The following is a 21992-nucleotide window of genomic DNA, read 5'->3' on the forward strand; positions in this document are numbered from 1 at the left end:
CTTTTTCTCCCAGCCTGGCGACGAATCTGCTCAAAGTTGCGACTCGCCCAGTTAGCTGCTGTATTTCTTTCAACTTTGTTGGCTTCCTCATTGTTACGATAGCTTGTATTTTGTCGGGATTTGCTTCAATCCCTCTTGCTGAAACTAGAAAGCCCAGAAGTTCTCCTGCTGGGACGCCAAAAGAACACTTCGTCGGGTTCAGCTTGAGGCAGAATTTATTGAGGTTGTCAAAGGTTTCCTTGAGATCCTCGATCAGCGTGGCCCCCTTTTTTGACGTTATGACGACATCGTCGATGTATACTTGCACGTTTTTCCCAATCTGTGTCGCCAAACACTTCTGCATCATCCTCTGATATGTTGCTCCCGCGTTTTTTAGACCAAAGGGCATTGTTCTGTAGCAAAACACGCCATAAGGTGTGATGAACGCTGTCTTTACTTCATCTTCTTCTTTCAATCTTATCTGGTTGTAACCAGAATATGCGTCCAGGAAGGAAAGACGTTCACATCCAGCCGTGGAGTCGATAATTTGATCGATCCTCGGGAGGGGAAAGTGATCCTTTGGACAATGTTTGTTGAGACACGTAAAGTCGACGCACATGCGAAGGACCTTAGTGTTTTTCTTCGGCATCAACACAGGATTTGCTACCCATGTGGCTTCTGTGTGCAACTCCTTGATAAAACCCGCTTCTCGTAGTCGATCGATTTCTGACAGCATGGCCTTGCGGTTTGGTTCCGAAAAACGCCGCAAAGGTTGTTTGATTGGTTTCGCTAGTGGATCCAAGTTTAGGTGGTGCTCGGCAAGTTCCCTGGGTACTCCTGGCATGTCAGCTGGACACCATGCGAAGATTTTCCAGTTCTCACGGAGGAACTCGATGAGCGCGCTTTCCTATGCAAGGTCCATGTCGTTTGCGATGGACGTCGTCTTTTTCGGGTCTGTCGGGTGAATCTGCACCTCCTTAGAATTTTTCTCGGTGTTGAAAGTTGATTCTTTGTTTGGCCTTCCAACGTCTGGCAGCACGTCGTAGTCAGTCATACTCCTTGACGCCAGATACTCAGCTTGCATCCCGAAAGTTTCTGATATCCGATGGAAATCCTTATCGCACTTATCGGCTAAGGCGAAGCTTCCTTTGACTGTGATTGGTCCCTTAGGTCCAGGCATCCTCCACAACAGGTATGTATAATGTGGTACCGCCATAAATCTAGCATATGCTGGTCGTCCCAACAGAGCGTGGTACTGCGACGGAAAATCCACAACTTCAAATTCCAGCCTCTCGATTCTATAATTCTCTCGGGTTCCAAACTGAACGTCGAGATTGATCTTCCCCAATGGATAACTTGGTTTCTCCGGTGTGATACCATGGAACCTCGTGTCTGTTGGCTTCAAGTTTTCTAGGGATATGTTCATCTTCCTCAACGTATCTGCATACATAAGGTTTAAGCTGCTGTCGCCGTCTATGAACACTCGAGAAACATCAAATCCCGCAATAACTGCTAGTAAGATAAGTGCTGACTGTCCTGGTCGAGGAACTTGCTGCGGATGATCTGCTATGGTGAAGCCAATATCTTGCCCTGACCAATTAAGATACTCGACTGTTGGTGGAGGCATTTTTTCTGCCATGAACACCTGTCGTGAGATTACTTTCTGAGCTCTATTGGATGGCCTTCCCTTCTGAATCATTGATACCGCTCCGTTGGAGTTAGGATCAACGTAAGGTGGTGGTGGAGGTGCTGCCGCTATTCTGAGCTGATGTCGATTGTCTTCTGTAATCGCGGGGGGAGGTGGCAAGTGAATCTCGCTCTTGGGTTCTCGAGGATTTCTCTGTGCTGCCCGAGCGTTAGCGTGCTCTGCCCACCTTAACATTGCCTGAAAATTACGACAATCTTTCTGCAGATGTCCTGACTGTCTTTTTCCGTTGCTGTTGAGGAAAAAGTGCATCTGACACGGCCCATTCATCATCTCTTCAGGAGACACGAAAGGCCTCAGGAACCTAGGACCGCTATTTTGCCTGTTGTTTCGAGAATCGTCTCTATTATCGCCTCGCTGCTCATTGCTTCTCTGATAATCATCTCTGTTGTTTCCTCCTGTGTTTGCCCGAAAACCTGCCGAAATTTGTCCTGGAGCATCATAGTTCGGGTACTGCTGAGGAAATCGTCGCCTCGGTTGGTAATTTCGACCACGGTCCTCCTCTGGCGACCTGTGCCATTTGTTGTGGACAACATCTTCTCCATCTGCCCATCTGTTTGCTATTTCCATTAACGCGGATACTGTCTTTGGGTTGGTCCTTCCCAAGTCCTCGACAAAATCTCCACGCCTGATTCCTGCGACAAACGCATCTATCGCTCTCTCGTCAGATATATTTTCTGCCGAGTTTTTGATGATGTTCCACCTTTGGATGTATTTTCTCATTGGCTCGTCTAGCTTTTGTCGACATGCTCTCAACTCCTCTAACGACACAGGTTTTTTGCACGTGGACCTGAAGTTCTTGACGAACACATCCTCGAAGCTTTCCCAGCTGTCGATAGATCCTGGAGGAAGTTTCTTTATCCAAGATCGTGCGGCTCCACTTAAATGCACCTGGATGCTTTGCATAGCTGTTGCCCTGGTTCCTCCTGTGAGCTTCACTGTCTCGAGATAATCAACTAGCCAATCCTCTGGATCTTGAAGGCCGTCGAATTTCTTGAAGTTGTCAGGTAACTTGAATCCTGAAGGGACTCGAGTTTTTCGGACTCTCCTCGTGAAGCACGGCAAGCCACACATATCCTCGTCGTTAAGATCCGGGGATTGCCGATGTTCCCTTCTGCTTTGCCGCGCTCTGTCGACCCTTGCTTGTGCTGCCGTTTCTCTTGCTCCACTTGGTCTTTCAGGGGCTGCCGCTATTGCTGCTGCAGGTCGTGGACTATTTTGCCTTGCCGCTCCTTCGGGAGGCGTTGACACAAACGCTGTCCCCATAGCTCCAACTCCTGCTATCGCCATATTGTATAGTGTTTCCCTTGGATCTCCTGGAGGTGGTTTAGATGCGAGGATAAAAGCATGCGTCGCCATATACCCAGCCTCTGGTGTCTTAGGGATGATGTTTCCTCTTGTATCTATCGACATAAAGGACATGTCGAGGTTTTGGACCAAGTGCTCTCTTTCTGCTTCGGGTATGTGTTGTAACCTCGATCTTGCTCTGTTCCAAGCCTCCCTGTGGCTATCACCCGAAGTTCTAGATTGTCGACTCAAATCTGCCCTTCTCCTGCTGGATGCAGAAGCTGCCTCCTTTCTTCTGTTTAACTCAGCTGTCTGTTTTTCCAGTTCTCTTGCAGCTCGTGCGAGCCTATATTGATATGCTTGCAATTCCTCTGGCGTGGCTGTGGTGGCCATTGGTTCTGAGCCGTCCATAGCTCTCGCGGCTCTATCCCACGCTGCTTGCGGGAGTTGAACTCTGTGTCGCGGCTGTGGTCCGACGTACTTGTTGCCCAGGCCTCGTCACAGATCGGAGGGATCGACGTATGGATTTCCCAGATCGTCGAAAGCCTCAGATGTTTCCTCTTCGTCATTATTTGGCTCTTCAATGGCATAAATCTGATGATATTTTGTATTCAGATCTATGTTGGGTTTGGTGACACCATCGTTGAGATTGATGAAGAACTTGCCCACTGTAATAGATTTGTTGATGAAGTCGTAACTGTCGACACTGCTTGAGCCATCGCTTATACATGAGTCCGCAGATGACTCAAACGACATGTCGCTGAAGATCTTGGCGAGTTTCTCTCTTGCCCTGGTGCTGACGTAGCGTGTCGACGAAGTTTCTTCTTCTCCTGATTCGGTTGCCGATGTATAGCTTGAAAAATCGGAATCGACCGCCGACGATCCCGACGAAATCGGAATTTCGACACGATACGATCCTTCCTTCTCGACGCGAAAGTGAAACCTTCCGAACGTCATCTCCATAGGCTCCGCCAGATACGCATATGCATCCAAACGGGAGGGTGGGTGAGGAACAAAATCGATAGGACCAGCAGCGATCTGTTTACCTCGATCCATTGCGTTGCTTGCGGTTGATGATGTCGAAGATCTTGAACGTGTCATCGAGATCAGATCCTTACGCCTCTAGTTCCCACAGACGGCGCCAATTGACAAGGTATTAACTTGTCAATGCCTATGGATTGTAGGCTAGGGTTTAGTTAGAAGTAGAGGGCAAGTAGATCTCGAAGGTTTCAGCCGAAAAGTACTCGACGATTATGAAAACTAGGGTTTGTAAACAATGATTCGATGCCTTCCTCGTCCCTCGACTCCCCCTTTATATAGGAGGCGGAGCCGAGGGATTCGTGTTGTACAAGTTACAGAGTCCGGGATGGTTTCTAATTCATCCCGTAAGATTGCAAATAACACTTCCTATTACAACTCTAGCTTTCCTTAATAATATCTTGGGCTTCCGAATCTTCTTATTCTTCGGGTAATGGGCCTTCAATAAACCCCGGGTACTATCTTCGGCAGGCCCATTTGGGATGCCTATGTCAGCTATCATGGAGTACATTGAGCAGATTGATATTTTGACACTAATAGACCTGCATGAAGAATGTTAAATTTTCCCAAAAAAAATTCCTTCAACATTTTCTACCAAATCAAAAAACATTATTTGTTGAATTTGATGTAAATTTTTTATTCTGATTTAGAAAACATAAATCAATAAGTAATGTGATTTATCAGCACTTTTTATTTTTCCAAAATACGAGGCTACTGTAGCTTACCAGGGTGTACACCACATGTGTTTATGTTTGTGTCACCAGTTCATAATTCAAATGACGATCACGTACATCCCCATATATATATATGTTCTCAAAACTACAAAAATACGAAATAAAAAAAGCATATAACGCTGTACAAAAATTTAGAATAGCTATACTTTGCATAGAAAGAGCAAGAAAATACTCAATATACAACAAGACTAAAAATCAAAATGATCATCAAATCAGGTGCACGGCGTGTGCCATACAAAGCTTTCTGGTATAAAAATATGTCAATGTATGATTGGAGAACATGGATAATATCCTAATGTTTTGACATGATAGCAAACATATATCTGCGGTATATTTCTCTGAATTTGTAGCCTCACTATTGGCGGTGGCACATATTTGGAAGTTCAGATGGTATTATCCACTTAGATACATATTCTTTATATAACCACACATAATTGCAATATTTTCATGAACTTTCCTCATTATCGATAATAAAACCAGATACATCAACGAATTTCATTAATTTGGAAAAGGTTCAATGCCAGACTTGTTTTCTCCACAATTGTATTTACTTTCACTTCTTTCTAGCTTAACCACTAACTCTGCAACCAAGAGTACATCAATATGGATCAATTTAAAAAATAATTGTTTCAAGAACGTGTACCCTAACTCTCTAATATATGTTAGCCATTTCTTTTACTCTACCCAAGTTAAAACTGATCACATCATAGTTCTGCTGGTTTAGAAGCATCTGAAACAAAACAAAAAGTCGCTTGGGAGTATTCTAACCGTATCAAAAAACTATCAAAGGAACGAAGCCCTCACCCTATCCAAAAAAATTACTGCACTGAATTTCTCGACTCAAAATGTTCAATCTCATTTTACATACCTTGTCTTGAGGAACCCATAACAAATAGTTAGATCTTTAACTTGATATTTTATCCAAGTGCAAAAGAAACAGAAGTAAACAATTTCCATCATCTGTGTGAGGTTACATCATGTACTCTGTCCAAAGGGTGGACCTGCAACACTGCTAGGATTTCAAGTACCAATTGTTTGCAAGTATTTTGTTTCCAAAAGAGGGACTCTTATGCAATTAGTACATGGTACGATGCAGAATATGTAATAAACAAGAAAGAATGATGGAAACAGATGAATATGGTTGTGCTACCTTGCAATTCATGCAAATATTCTACATCTTCCTAACAGTGATAGTGCACCATATCTACCATATGATGGGGTAGAAGCCAGTAAAGCTATTTCGGCATTTGTTGGAGTTACGTACTGACATGACCTGTATCCACTTCTAGAGTAATTTATTCGGAGTGTTGTCTCAAATATTGCATGTCATACTGCTACAAAGATTCCAATTCTTCACTGGTAACATAATGTGCAAGAACATATGATGCAAATAAGGTAAGCATGCAGACATAGGGCGTAAGAATAAAATATGAAATGTCAATGCTATGAGACTAAGATAATGGATTCATCAACGATATTATTTCTAATTTAGCAAGTTTGGTACCATAGTTTTGTAGACCAACCTGTAGCCCTAAATAGTAATAGTAATTTCCTTCCCTTAGTCAGTGTCCAGGTACTTGTGCATTTCTCTCTTAAGACTACAATCTCTTCCACTCACAAGCTCGCTGCGATAATATAAATACATCATAAGAAATGAAAGATTTATCACAAAATATAGGTCTTATTCCAAGCAAAAACGAAAAAGATTCAAAAGTTCAGGCTCGACTGCCCTTAAAATATACATAGAATTATCATTCCTTGAATTTCTATTCATATACATATAGTAGAAACTTGCTAAGTCATATTACTGCATCATTCTATTTGAATAACTGAGATAAACATAGTAAGCATGATCCAGAATTTTGTCAATATATATAGTCAATAACAACTTATATCTGAGTGTCAGTGGATGGTGCTTCCTAACAGAAGTCTACACTACTGCACCCTCTGCATATTCTTTATGTCTGATTCTACATCCACCGAGAATTTCAGCATAGCCAAAAGTTCCACTGCAGCCTCCTCGAGGTGATCGATTTCCAAATAGCTTTTGCTTGGGGATGCAAACGAAACATAAGTCACATCTTCTTTGAGTTACAGTGAGTACTAGTGTTCATAGACCTGGGGACATAATTGTTAGATCTAATACAATATTTTCACGAACCTATACAGTTAGGGGAATATAAGCTTGTCCAGACTCCAGACCAACCTTAACGGTTTCAGTTGCCCTGAATAAAATCCGCTGACACGAGTATGGCAATACCTGAAACAAAGAACATCAAGTTAATTCGCTACCTTACACCGATGAAATTACAAATAAGGATGTCGGGCAAACAGAAAAGCAGCCTCAAGCAAGGAATAACTGATGAACGATGAGAAGCCAGATGCGAGAAGGAAGGAGCAAAGAGAGACAATTACTCGCTGCACATATAGATCAAGGAGATAAGATAAATGAACAGTAAGATTAATCACCATAATTAAAGGAGGGAGTGGGTCGAATTTTTTGACACCATGATTACGATGCTGGCGGTTTCAATTTGAAGACAATGATTATGAATAAGCCGAAGCTCACATGGAGGGAATCGAAGAAGCCGAAGCTCGGTGGCGCCGTTGCCGGAGAATACGCGAAGTATCTGGGTGACCTCTTATAAAATCTAAATCAACGCAAAACTGAGAAAGAACAGAAACCACGCGAAGTGTCTAGAATAGAATATAAATGGAAGTCTTTTACACCTATAGAGCAAAAATCAAAAGATTTTCATTGACAAGGCCCTTTAGCCAAATGCAATCCTCTTACCATATCCCTCTAATTAGGAGTGCATTCATCTATGTTTCTTCATGTTGAAGGACCAAACTCAATTTCTTTTTACCACTTGATCTCTTCTCGTGCTTATGATGAGTTCAAGAAAGTTCACAAGTACCATATTTGTATGTTTTGAGTTAACTCGTTCTTCATGTGATGGGTAATAATTCATAACATGGGACAAGGCATCATCTTGTTCATAGGGGGCATCATTTTCGTTCAATGTGATGGGCTAACATTCATATCTTGTGTTGAGGTATTCCTCTTTCTAGGAAACCTGTCCATAAGTTCCCCGATATCTAGTCGTTTATTATTTTAGAAAATTTACATTATTTATTTTTGCATATACAAGAATCAGAACCAACAAATAAAGAAAAATAGCTAAATTGTAGTTCCATTGATGTAGAGTTAAACTTAGCTGACCCTGCAGTGTCATGTAATTCACTTCCAGAAATTGTCAGATTGTTGTCTTAGTCTTCTCTGTGCATCATATTCCCATAATGTAATCCAAAACAAGGAAGGTGGCCTAATAATGAAATGATCAAATGATTCAATGTAAACCCTAACGATATCATTTAAAAGCATTAATTTACAAATTTATCATTCCATTTCATATTAATTTTTAATTTTTATCTATTATTATAGTTAAACTTCAAAAAAAATTTATCAACCATGTAGCAAAATATATTAAAATTTCACGATCATTCAAATAATATTGATTTGCTATCATGTATGTTGATAGCGTGAGTTTCATCAAAATCAATATGCACAATAATTTGGAACAAAGAACATTAACATACGACAGATCTAAGGGCGAGTGGTGGAGGCTGACGCTCGGTCGCAACATGAGCGGCAGATTGACAAGGTGCACATTTAGGAGAGGAGCAGATAGTTAATCAACATTCGATCATTCCCATCTCTTGGGGTCTCGGCCTCGCATCACATGCCATATGGCTGCGTGCTGGTTAGATGGGCTGCAACAGTGCACTGTTGCTGCTTGGTCCTGTTTTGTGTCGCACCAAGAAAATTGCAGGTGTCATTGTCAATATGGGCTATATAAACATGAAAGGTAAGCAAACAATTCTCAAAGAAAAAGTAGGGGCTAAGCGGACAATTTACATGGTATTCATCACTTGTCTCTACAGAAGAGTCACTATCTATATATATGTGATTTGATAGAAAGAGAACTATTTGTGAGTTCTAGTGAACTAATATTTCCTTGGATAGAAGTACTGCATCTTGTATAGTTTGAATACTATATCCGTTCATTCTAAAATACATGACATTTTGGATACGAATATTTCCTTGGATAGAAATTTGGCCATTGTTATTTATATATGTATGTCTAGATTATAAGAATATGAAGATCATATCAGCAAATGGTTCAATTTCTGCCTAAATTGTCTTTTCTAATAATTGTTGTCAAATATGGAAGTTTTTTCTGCATGTTTATTGAGAGTTATGTATTTCAAAGTAGAGGTATAAGATGAATGTTTTGTAAGAATATACTTCATCCGTATCAAAAGCTAACTCTTTAGACAGTCAAGCTCTTACAATTTAGTTGGTAGGCCATTTTAATTATATAGATTGAATATTTGAAAATCATATTTATAGATTTGTGTCAAATAGTTCAAGATTCTTACAAATTTATTGATTTTCATTCGTTGTCCCTCGGTTCTCTTTTAGTCTTCATTCTACAAATTTTATGACAAATTAGCACGTCGTCTAATAGTATTACTTTTATATGTGAGAAAAATATCCTAGCTGCAACAAAATTGATGGCTCTTTGTTTTCTGTGTTTATGTTGATTACCAACTAAAATGTACACTAATTTAGAACAAATTGTGTGACCAAAAATATAGAATATTTCAAAATGGATTGAGTATATGAGAACATTGTTTTTTGCCAAAGCTACCTCTTAAAGGTATTGTGCATGCCCCAAAAAGTTTTGGTGATGCACGAATACTATTTCTAAAGAACCATATCCTTGAAAAAGACCAGTATTACACTAGCTAGTGGTAGCAACAAGAGGAGAAACAATCTGTTGCGTGTGTACTTTTTTTTTTGCGAATAGGACGTTGGCATTAGAAGAAACAACGAACAGTACAAAGTACCCAAGAAAAACAAAAATTACAACGAGATCCTTGAGAAGCCCTTCATCTTCAACCTCCAGACCGTGTCGACGGCGCGCCGCTGCTGCCGCTCCTCCCTGAGTCGCAATGACGTTGTTGGTTGCGGACGGGAAGTCGCCGAATGGGTCAAAAAGACAACATCCATCCCACAGACGAAGAAGAAGGAAGAACTGCCGATGAAGCTCCTTAACTATCCGAAGATCCCCACAACCAGACGAAATCCTCGAAGACCACACTACTCCCACAAGTCTATGGACGTTGCCGCTGAGATGGGGTTGAAGCCGAGGAGACCTTATTGCACGAGACGCCGCCACCAACACCTGAGCGCCGCCCCTACAAACCTTGACCCTAAAAACGAAGAAGGAAACCCTCAAAATAGGGAGCGGAGCCCTCCCACCGACGAGGGCCGAGATCCACCGCGCCTCCAAGGCCCAAAGGCCACAGAGACGAGGCGATCATCGGCGGCGCCGGCAGGAGGCACGAGGACGAGATCCAATCTCCACCTTGGGTCTCGTAACTTTTCGTGTTATATAACTTGCAGTCACACAACACCTGTGGTGCGCGTGTACTTGACAAAGAGGATGCTTCGTTCTTATATTGTGCTCGGTCCAAGTTCCAAAATTCTGTCATATATGTGCAGCCAAGTAAAAGTTGACACCGGATGAATCAATTAGGAGGCATGAAATTTATCTTGCTAGTATGCTAGAAAACAATGGCTGCATTAAGAGCAATTGCACTTGGTTGGTAGTAACCTAAGCCTCACGGTTGCACTAACCACAGTGCCATTTATTTGCATCTGCAATGGCATTACATTAGTAACGCACGACTTACTATTACTACATGATAATGTCATTGCTTAATTGATATGCTAACGTTCTCATTACAACATGGTAATGTTCTCCTTTAAATCACTTTGCTAAGTACTCCGTTACTTGCTATTCAATTCCTATTTTTTGGCCGGCAAAACGAAGACTGGACTGACCGCACCGTCTAATTTAGCTTGAGCAGGTCCGCAAGCGTTTCAAAAAAAAAAAAAAATAGCGCGCTAAACAAAATAGCGTGGCATTACAAAATACGCTATGAAGATTATAACGTGCTAATAGCGCGCTATTTTATAAAATAGCGTTTGATAAAAAAGTTAAAAAGAAAAAATATAGTATATATACTAAGGATTTCAGCAGCTAAAAAATTATCCACATCACAATGATCAACAAATTAAATTACAAAGTCCTGGCCGCACTGAAAGATAAAGATTTATTAGTCCAACAAGTAGATAAGTGGATAAGTAGATAACTAATTAACCTGCCAACATGCAAACAATTATAGAGCTAACTACATAGAAGAAGTAGTAATTAATCAAAATGAGATGAACTAGATGAATAATGCATTCATTCATTATCTGATTCAGAAGAAGAACCGCATATTGCAGCTCATCATAATGAAAAATTTGAACCAACTTTTTTTTCTTAAGCAGATTGCATCAGTAGATCTTACTTGTTGTGATGTTGATTCTTCTTCTTCAACATGTATGCGTCGTTTGAGGATGAGTGGGAATCCTTGATGTGTTTTTGTGGTTTCCAACGGGTTGAATGACTACGTTTAGAATGAGGATTTTGGAAGCTCGTGGATCAAAAGATCCAACATAGCTAGTCGGCTGCTCCATTTTCTTGTAAAAAATAGCACCACTACAACGCTATAAAAATAGCGCCGCTATAATGCTACGAAAAATAGCGCGCATAGCGCCGCTAATAGCGTGATTAGCATCATAGCGAGCCAAATGTGCATAGTGTAGCGTTCACTCTCCAATTACGCTATAGCGCCGCTATAACGCCGAAATAGCGCGCTATTTTTTTCGTTGATTTATATAGAGTTGCTATAACTACGAGCTCCACTCGTATTTCTATCATAACGGACGACAAAATGTAAATACTTCTGTGATCTTTCTGTGTATAGTTCTTAAATTGACAAATACTGGTATATTTTGGAATAGAGGTACCAGATGAGATATCTTGCAGAATAGATATTATTACCTATTTAAAAGCTGAACCCCTTTGCTGAAAGGAGAGCAGCTTGAGCACTACTGCACTATTCATGGTTTCTTTTACACCAATCAGGTATTGCCACGTGCCTATTTTTTACAATTTGTTTTCCTCTCTTTTAAGGCTTTTGGATTGTAGCTTTACAGCCAGCAACTTTTCATCTATAATTTCGGTTGTAACTACCTAAGTCTATCTCTCAAACAAAAAAAGTTACTTACGATGTAGCGCCGTTTCTTTCGTCCCTTCTTTAAAACTACTTGGCGATAATTTTTCGACCGTATATTTTTTTACCTCTTTTTTTACAGAAAAATTAACTTCCAAGCCATAATCTTTGACTCGATTTGATACATATTTTTGTCCACAACTTTCCGACGTTAGTTAGCCTATGTCTATGGTGATATTTTCCCAACTTCTTTTAATTACACGGTGGTCATTTTTGGCACAACTTTTCGTTCCAATCAGTCTCCTTGGATTATAGTTTTAGTTGCACAATTTTTTAGCAGTAATTTCCCGCCGGCAGGTACCTACATCTACCTCTCAAACAAACAAAAACTACATACGGCTGCAACATCGTTTTTTATGTCCCTTGTGTTAAGACTACTTGGCGGTCAGGGTGGGCATAAAAACCGTGAAACCGAAAACCGAACCGAAGCCGAAACCGAACTAACCGAAATCTCGGTTTTTTACATTAACCGCTATTTTTTCGGTTTCCATTTATACTAACCGAATTAAATTTGGTAGAATTCGGTTTTTAGCCCCACCAACCGAACAAGACCGAATTGACCGAATTGAGTAACCTACCATCAATTTGTGCATAAACCGATCATTCCATAGAAATCCAATTGCGTTTGATGTTCCAAAAATTGTTCATTCAACTAGCTTTTTCTGAATATAGTGTGAAGCCTGCATAATAGAACACGTCGCTCGAAGTCTTAGCTACCCCTTTTAATCGCTCACGAGTGATGCACCTGTACCACGAGTGTCGCAGCCTACCAAATAGCATACATCCACGATTGGTGCTCATTTGTTGATTTCTTGCGCAGTTGATGCTTTTTCTGTTGATATGTCAATCACTATTTGCTTTCTTCGGTGATTCCTACTATTTGTTCAAGTGAGTAGGTTCATTCGGTTTTAACCGAAAACCGAACCGAATTTGTCGGTTAACCGAATCTTCGGTTTCCTAAATTTTCATGCCAATTTCGGTTACCATTTTTGAAAACCGATTTTTTTCAAAAACCGCAAAAACCGAACCGAAATTTCGGTTAAAACCGAATGCCCACCCTGACTTGGCGGTAATTACTTGACATATCTTTATAGCCATAATTTATAGACCGTATTTTTTATTTCTTTAAAAAAAAATTTGACAGTAATCTTCTGGCCGTAGTCATTGACACAACTCGATTCAATAGATATTTTCGGTCATAACTTCCAGACGGTAGTTAGACTACGTTTATGGTGGCATTTTTTCCAACTCGTTTTAATTACTCGATGGTCATTTTCCGGCACAATTCAACCATAAATTTCAAGCGGTAGTTACCCTACAATAGGTCTTCGAGATGCTAATTTTGTGGCCATAATTTATCGTTGTCTATGAACCGTAAACTTTCTGTTAGACAATAATATTCCAACATAACTTTTCAGTTGTAGTTTCCCTACGTGATTTCCACAGTCCCACTCTTCAGCGATGCATATTTTTCCGCCAGCTTATAAATTTCGTATAAAATTCCCGTGTTACTACACGTGTCAGAAAATACAGCTTAGTCATAATAGATTGTGCAGTTACTGTATACATATATATAATACCACGTACCGATGTGAATATATATAACTCACATCGCTCCGCCACGTGGGTACTGAAGAGCCATCATTTTCTACCAATCAGCGGAAGCCATTTCGTCCATAGCTGAAAAAAATACATGTTTTCTAACGTTTCTCTCCTTTTATTTTATGACGGTGACTTCTAGGGGTAACTTTCTGCCCATAACTTATTACCGGTAGCTACCCCACGGTACCTCCTCAGCGATGAGAAATTATCCAACAATACTTCTTCGACCATTTCTACCATTTCTCTCCTTTTGCTCTCCGATGATAACTTTTTGAGATGTAATGTCCACCGGTAGTTGCCCCAAGGTACCTACTTTAAGATGAGTAATTCTCTAGCAATTTTTTTTTCTTTTTCTATTCTTTGACATACTTTCACATTCATAATTTCAACATGGTAACTTCGAAAGTGATTTGTATGTTTCTTTGAGGCTTATTTCTACAAACAGAGTTTTGACCTCAGCAGTGATTATTTGAGATTAATCCTTTATCTGTGTGTCGGTAGTTATTCTACGTAAACCATCAGTCCCAAATTGTAATTTCCCTATGGTAATTATTTAACAACGGTTTTTCAACATCGCGTAATTCTTCAGCAGTTGTATTTTCTTACCATTAATTTTCAAATGTGCACAAGCAGCAATCTTTCATCGGTAATTTTTGAATGTGCACGCGCAGCAATTTGCAATCTTTAGCAATAATTTGCCGATGGTAACTCTCCATATGTAGTTGCCTTCTTCTATATATAGAACCTTGATGGTTCTGCTACAGTACCTACGAGAGAAAAATACTCCACCATTTGTTACCTCTTCTATTTGAAAATGATATTAATACCTTATGTTAATCGCGTCATGATCGCAATACGAGAATACTACTACCTTCTTCCATAACTATTTAGACATAAAAAACTAAATTACCCATCACCTCTTTTATTCAAGTAACAAATGTTATTATTCTCTATTAATCTCCTTATCATAACCCTACGGGCACGGCGTGCCGCCGTGCCAATACTTCCTAGTACCATTAATATTCCTTCATGGATCCATGCCCTTATTAATTTTTACAATATAGTAATTTCACGTCCGAAGCGAAGTGTCTTTTCTTTTGGAATGGGTAGAAGTTCTAAATTCTTATTTAGAAGTTCGGTAGCTTTATAATCGATGCTAAAATGGATAAAACTTGTAGCCAAGTGTCAGAAATAAGGTACGTACAAACTACAAAGTGTGCAATGAAAATAGAAAATCAAGTGTATCAAAATCCTTACAAACACTGGCGAAAACATCCGACGCGCTCATATTACACACCCCAACTCAGAACCGTAACTACTCATGCACACGCGAGCCTACAGATTATTCGACCCCATGAGCGTCCTCCAAAGAAAATGGCCGCTGTGCATGCACGCCTCGTCACTCGCTAATGGCGCCGGCCCGTAGGTAGACATCGAGCTTGACGGCGGCCGCTTAGGCGATCCAGGGCAGTCGTCGGAATGAGGCGGAAGGCAGAAGCCGCGGAGCACGTCGGCGCAGGACCACTCGCGGACACAGGCTAGCAGGATGCAGCATTCATGGCTGACGCCGTTCTTGTTGTCGTTGAAGAGTGCCCTGATGAACTCCCCCGCGCATTCCCGCGACACCCCCATCACCGTCTTGTAGCAGTTGCCATCGCTGGCGACGAGGACGGAAGGCGCCAGAAAGGCGGCTGCCAAGTGGAGGACGAGGCACACGTAGATTTGTTGCCGAAGAGCCATTGTGAATAGGAGTAGGCTGGTGTGGTGAAGGTAGATTAGATATTTAGATTTAGTTTGGAGCGGCTGGGCGCTCGCAAGATAGTGACAAATATGGGATGGCTTTTGGGTTCACTATATATAGGCGGAGACTGATTAGTTAACGATATTCTTGATATCTTAAGGTGTATTTGGATCTCAATATAGTTGAGATACGATAATTTATTTATGTAATTAAGAGTAGTATATCTTGAGAATTTTGAAGAAAGTATATCCTATTTTGAAACAGCCTGTCGTTTAAAAGATATGTACATAATCTCAAAGATACAACCTTAGTCATTGATTTCTAAATCTGCATATATTGTTGCCATATTTAAAAACTTGGTTGATTAGTAGTACTTCCTCTTGTTCGGTTATGCAGCGTGTATTCCTAAATCGACAATGGCACCAATGTAATATATAATTATACACCATAAAAATTACACTATTTAAAATTGTAACATCTGATGTTTTAAATGATATATTGTTTTATAATATGGCGCTTGTGTTGCGTTGGCCCTATTAACGATATGTAAACCAGACCGAATTGAGTATATAATTTGTAACTTATTAAATCTCTGTGTAAGAAATATCGGTAAGTTTTTCTTATGTTCTATTTATTTTGTGAAAATTTCACAAATCTATTAATAATCAACAGAATTAGTACAAATACTCTAAAAGTAATAAAAATTACTAAAAGTGTCTTTGACACACATGAGCACCAGTGCTCCTTGTTTCTGAAAAACATATCTATGTGATTCAAAACATCTGAGCTTAAATACTCACATAAATATGTTGTATTGTGAACTATTTTAAAAAAGAAAAATTTCTGACAAAATCTATCCCTATACATAGCTATACTTATTTTTCATGTAGCTCAAATACAACACAATTTTTACCGAAACTTCGCGTGAGTATTCAGCACATGTGTATGTATTTGTATAATAAGTTTCGTAATTTTTTGAAACATAGTAGTATAGTTTTCAAAAATTTCAAAAACCGAGAGCATGGGTGCTCAGATGCACCAAATCTGCGTCCTAAAAAATATGAAAATACTAACCCATGGAGATACCTACCCATGGCCTTCTTCGCCGTTGGATGCTATATCGAAAGTATGAACGGTGGTAGTGCTAAAACATGCTAGAAGACAAGTGGGCCTGTGTCGAGACGACCATGCTCAAGTACATGCATGCAGCGATGTGGCAATTAGCCATAGTGCTAGCACAATGTACGAACCATGTATTTCTTGTACATACACATTCTATAGGTAAAAAATATTTCTCTACACTATATTTTAATATACCTAGGTGTGTCGTCTTTTTGTTTCTCGCGGCAAAACAACATCGTAATGAAAATATTTTTTCTAGCTTATTTTGTTACCGTGTACGGAACAACATTTTGTTTGCATATCGTTCGAAACAGCATTTTATTTTCATAGTGTACAGAACAACATTTTTCCATTCACGTTTGAAACAACGTTTTATTGCCATCACGTTTGAATGAACATTGTAATTTTCATGACGTTTGAAACAACATTGTTATTTCCAGCATATTTGAAACAAGATTCTCTACTGAAAAGTACCAAGATGTTAGCTACCCTACCACAACATTTTTATTTCAAACATATTTGAAACAAGATTCTCTGCTAAAAAGTACCAAGATGTTAGCTACCCTACCACTAAGTACACTAGCACTGGTGGAAAAAGGGCATTTGGTCGCGGTTCGCAACTGCCATTAGTCGTGGTTGCGCAACCGCGACCAATTAAGCGCGACTAAAGGCCCCCCCCTTTAGTCGCGGTTCCTCACAAACCGCGACTAAAGGCACGTCCACGTGGCCGCCAACAGTCCGTCGGGGCGGAGGACCTTTAGTCGCGGCTCTCCTGGCCAACCGCGACTAAAGGCCGCCGTAGGTTTAGGGTTTTAGCCCCCCCCCGCCTAAACCTGCCCCCCCCTAAACCTGTTTTCTGTTTAATTTGTATTGTTTTATTTCTTTTGTGCTTTATTTTAATTTTGAAGGAGTTTCACATATTCTACGGTACTACATACATGCATATGAATGTACAATTTCAAACAAATTTGAAATTAGAACCAAAAAGAATTTAAGAGGAATATACAATATATATTCAATATCATCGGATGACCATATACAATTTTGAACAAGTTTCCATACATAATTTAATGCATATAAAGTTCTACGTCCTCGTAATGGTGTTCTCCTTTAGGATGGTGGACTTCCCTCCTGAACCATCCAGCTAGTTCCTCTTGAAGTGGTCAGAAGCGAGCTTCTGGACTAAGCATCATCCGGAGGTTATTCCTCTGAGCATTGGTATCACTCGGAACCCGCTCAGAGGTGTATCTCCGGATCATCTCACAGACATAGTATCCACATAGATTGGTCCCCGGTGGCTGAATATCGCCACCATTCTTAGACTTTGACCTTTTGAATTCTAGCTCTTTTCTGAAATCACCGACCTTTTGATCTGAGAACCGTCTCCAAACCCTACGAGGCAAAGAAAATTAAATGAACAAGAGAGTTATTAGTTACTTGAAGCTTAGGAAATGAACGAAATAGGCCGATCGATATAGAGCGCAAATGAATGAAAATAATTACTTCTGCAGCATTCTTCTCATGCCGCCCCAAAGATTTGAATCCAGAGTCAGAGAGTCGTGGACGAGACATGTGGAGGTGTCAACTTTAATTACTAGCAGAATCCAGTGGAACCTGCGGACACGATACATGCACAGTACGTCATGCATAACTCATCGATTAGCCGGCCATATACCATGCATGGAGTAAACAAAAGAGAATGTGCTCAAGACAGAAACACTCACCCAAAATGGTAAGGAAATAGAATATCACTTTTGAGTTCCTGCTTTGTAAGAAACTGCCACAGGTCTGCCTCCACGTCGGCGGGGTGATGCTCTAACACATATCCATTAACGATGTGTGGGTCAATGAACCCAACATCATGGATGTTCCTTACTCTGCATTCCTTAATCTTCAATCTGTATGTATAATAGCGGACACAACAATATAGTTAGGACATATATATAGTGCAGGCAATATGAACGAGATGGGGTAGAAATAAATCACTTACAGAACGTAGCAACTGATGATAGATTTGTCGAGCTCGCGCAGATTGAAAAGCTGGAACAATTCACTCAGATGAATTTGTACATGGTAATGTTTGAAGTGATGCTCATATCTAACTTCCGCATAAATATATTCTTTGGCGTTTTTATTTTTTATGTAACCCTTGTACCATTTCAGCAGACCTTTCATTTCTGGAGGTAGATCCTCTTCCTGCGCAGGCTCGACGAGAGGCCCATTCTTCACATATGTAATTACTACCTCCTTCACTAGCGCCTCATCAAGGCCTAACAGTTCACGAACAGTAATACCTAAGTTGGCCGCTTATTCTCTGGCACTCGTTACAGTCAATCCCTGTGCTTCCGCAGCTTCTATGATATCGGGGGCATCCGGACCGGCAGCTTTCACTATAAGCGGGGCAATCGATTCTTTACTTTGTTCCCCGAGCTGGGCAACTCGTTTCCCGCTTTTTTTACTTTCTAATTCCGTTTTCTCGGCCTCCTCCCGCTCTCTCTTCTCCTTGAACATGAGTGCCTGCTTACGAAGTTCACGTGCATAGTCGTCAGGCAGATTCTTCGCGGCTTGGGATGGTTCGTTCAAAAATGACTTAGCCCACTTCTTTTGCTCATCAGAAAATACTGGCTTGGGCTCGGGCTCCCTTTTCTTATTGCAGTCCGCCTTCCATTTCTCATAATCAGCAGTCGCGACCACGTCGACTTCCTCGGCAGTACGTTCCCAAGGCCTCGTGGGGAGAGGCTTCAGTGATGGCTCCGATACCTTTGTTATCTTAGGTACATAAGGGTCCGGGTTAATAATCCAGGACTGCTTCTGCTTCTTCGCCGGAGCTGGATTGGGGGGCGGCGTCTGCTTACCCGCCCGGGGCGGACTAGGGGGCGGCGGCTGCTTACCCGCCGAAGGTGAATTGGGGGGCGGCGTCGGCTGACGTGAAGGAGGTGTAGGTGAAGCACCACCACCACCACCACCACCGCCACCGCCACCACCACCGTAGGGGGGTGGACTTGTTGGCGCCTCGCCTGGAAACTTGATAAACTTCTTTTGCCATAGAATGAAATGGCGCTTGACATCTCCAAGTCTTCTCGCCCCTTCAGGTGTAGCAATGTCAATGTCCAGGTCCTCAAACCCTTGGACTATGTCCTCCACCGTGACACGAGCATAGCCATCTTGAATGGGGTTGTTGTGGTGGAGTGCTCCAGGTAAACTTGGTAAAGCACTGCCGATGGCTACCTTCATGGACATGTTCCCGATAGGATAATACAGATGACATTCTTTCATCTCCTTTATATCGTCCACGGGGTAGCGAGGAGGCTCCGGTGCAGTAATTTCGACCACCAGAGGCTCCGGTGCAGTAATTTCGATCGTCGGTGCACCAGCCGGTGGGGCCTCCGTGGAAGCCACGCTGCTTCTCCGCTGCTGGCTTCCGAGATCCAATGGATGATCTTCATGCTGCGCCCGAGCTGCATCTCTTTCGGCTACTAGTACACTCACGGTTTTCTTCATCACATCCATTTCCGATGCCAACCGCGCCACAACATCTGCTTCCCGATCCATCTTTCTCGTACGGCTTCTGTAATCGTATGGGTCATCGTTCTGGGGGGACCCTATTTTCCACGGAATGTGCCCCATGCCTCGTACACGTCCTCCGTGTTCAGGTTTCCCGAGGGCTTTTGTCAGCGCGTCGTTCTCTCTGTTGAACTTGATCTTCCCCTCTTGAGCATCCCTCATTGCCTCAATAAGGGCTTGGGTGGGTTTAATTTTTTTGCCCCGGTAAACACACTCCCCTGTCTCCGGGATCAGCGATCCCCCATGCCCGTACCACCAGCTTTTGGCCCTTGGGTCCCATCCCTCCGTACCTGGATGGATTCCTCGCGCCCTCAGCTCGTTCTCCATCTTCTCCCACCTAGGCTCCCAAAGGCGATACCCTCCTGGCCCCATAATATGATTGTACTCCTTCTTAGCCGCATTTTCCTTATTTTTTCGATATTTGAATGAACTGCTCCGATTTCTTTTGCTTCACAAATTCTAGCTAATCATGTTTCAGTTTCTCATATTGTCCTTTGAAATCCGGAGTCTTGTTCTGCTTGACAAAGTCATGGGCTAGATTTTGCTTGAATTTCCGGAATGCGTCGGACATCTTATGAAGAGCGAACTGTTTGACTAGCCTCCTCCTCTCCTTGTTTTCCTCAATCTTGTTACCCTCCTCATCGAATTTATTGTATTCCGGAGGTAGAACGAAATGTTCCATAAGCTTCTTGAAGCAATCTTTTTTTGTTCTCTTATCGACAAAAGTGAAACCAATTCGTGCCTTCTTTGGCTCATTCCACTCCTGGACGGTGATCGAGACGTTGTCTCTAACAACGGCTCCGCATTGGTTGACATACTTGGTGGCGTTCTTGCGGGGCTCCAGCGGCCTGCCGGTTGCACTGTCGACAACCTCGATGGTGCAAGTTTCTCCTTGTTTCATCGTCTTGGTTGCGCCACGCTTTGACGACGTACTCGATTGTTTCGACGATCCGGCCGAGGGCTAAAATAAGAAAGAGAGTCGCGCACGTTAGTACACACATATTTATTCAAATCAGTTAGTTTGTATCACCAGAGGCTCAATGTATATATATACCTCGGCGCCGGAGGTGGTTGCTACTTCCATTTGAAGATCGTCGTTTATCGACGTTTGTTCGGCATCATCTTGCTGACGGCGCCCTTCATCTTCACCGTCAAGGTTCAGATAAGAAGAGATATCATCTTCTTCTTATCCGGTCGGCACATATAGAATATCGCCGTTTATGATGCCGAACATATGGCCTTCAGCGTGCGGATCATAGTTGTCCATAATCGGGTCAGCTCTATCGTCCGCCATATGTCAGTCCTGAAAACATGTAGTAAAAACAAATTAATTGTGTATATGCCAGCATTATCACATCTCTTCTACATATAAAGAGAGAGGGCGACGAGGGAGGCGAGAGGGGGGACGCGTGTATTAGATGTGTATATGCGGACGATCGACCTCGCAGTGACCGCGTGACCGAGAGACCGGTGGCGGTGGCGAAGTGGTGGCGAAAGGGCGGTGGCGGTGCCGACGACACATAACCCTCGCCAAATTTTGAGTTCTTTTAAAAGTGAAAAAATACAAATAATATGTTAAGTTATTTTGAGTTCTTTTAAAAGTGAAAAAATACAAAAGTGAAAATTTAGTTCATTTTTTTGAGTTCTTTTAAAATTGAAAAAATACAAAAGAGAAAATTTAGTTCATTTTTTTGACAAACTTTTGTTAAAATTTTGTTATATATGTTAAGTTGTTTTGTTATTTTGTTAAGTTATTTCTTGTTAATACAAACTTTTGAGTTATTTTGTTAAGTTATTTTTGTTAAATTTTGTTAAGTTATTTCTTGTTAATTTAAAATTTTGTTATATATGTTAAAGTTTTTGCGAAATCGGCAATTTTGTTATAAGTTACTGTTTTTTGAAGTACAATTTTTTTCTTAAGTTAATTAAAGTTTTTGTGAAGTTAATTACAAAGTTTTAAGTTTTTTTGTTAAGTATAGTTAAAATTCAAAATAACAAACAAAACATAAAAAAAGGAAAAAAATTA

This window comes from Lolium perenne, chromosome 3, assembly GCF_019359855.2.
Source record: "Lolium perenne isolate Kyuss_39 chromosome 3, Kyuss_2.0, whole genome shotgun sequence".
Taxonomy (NCBI): Eukaryota; Viridiplantae; Streptophyta; class Magnoliopsida; order Poales; family Poaceae; genus Lolium; species Lolium perenne.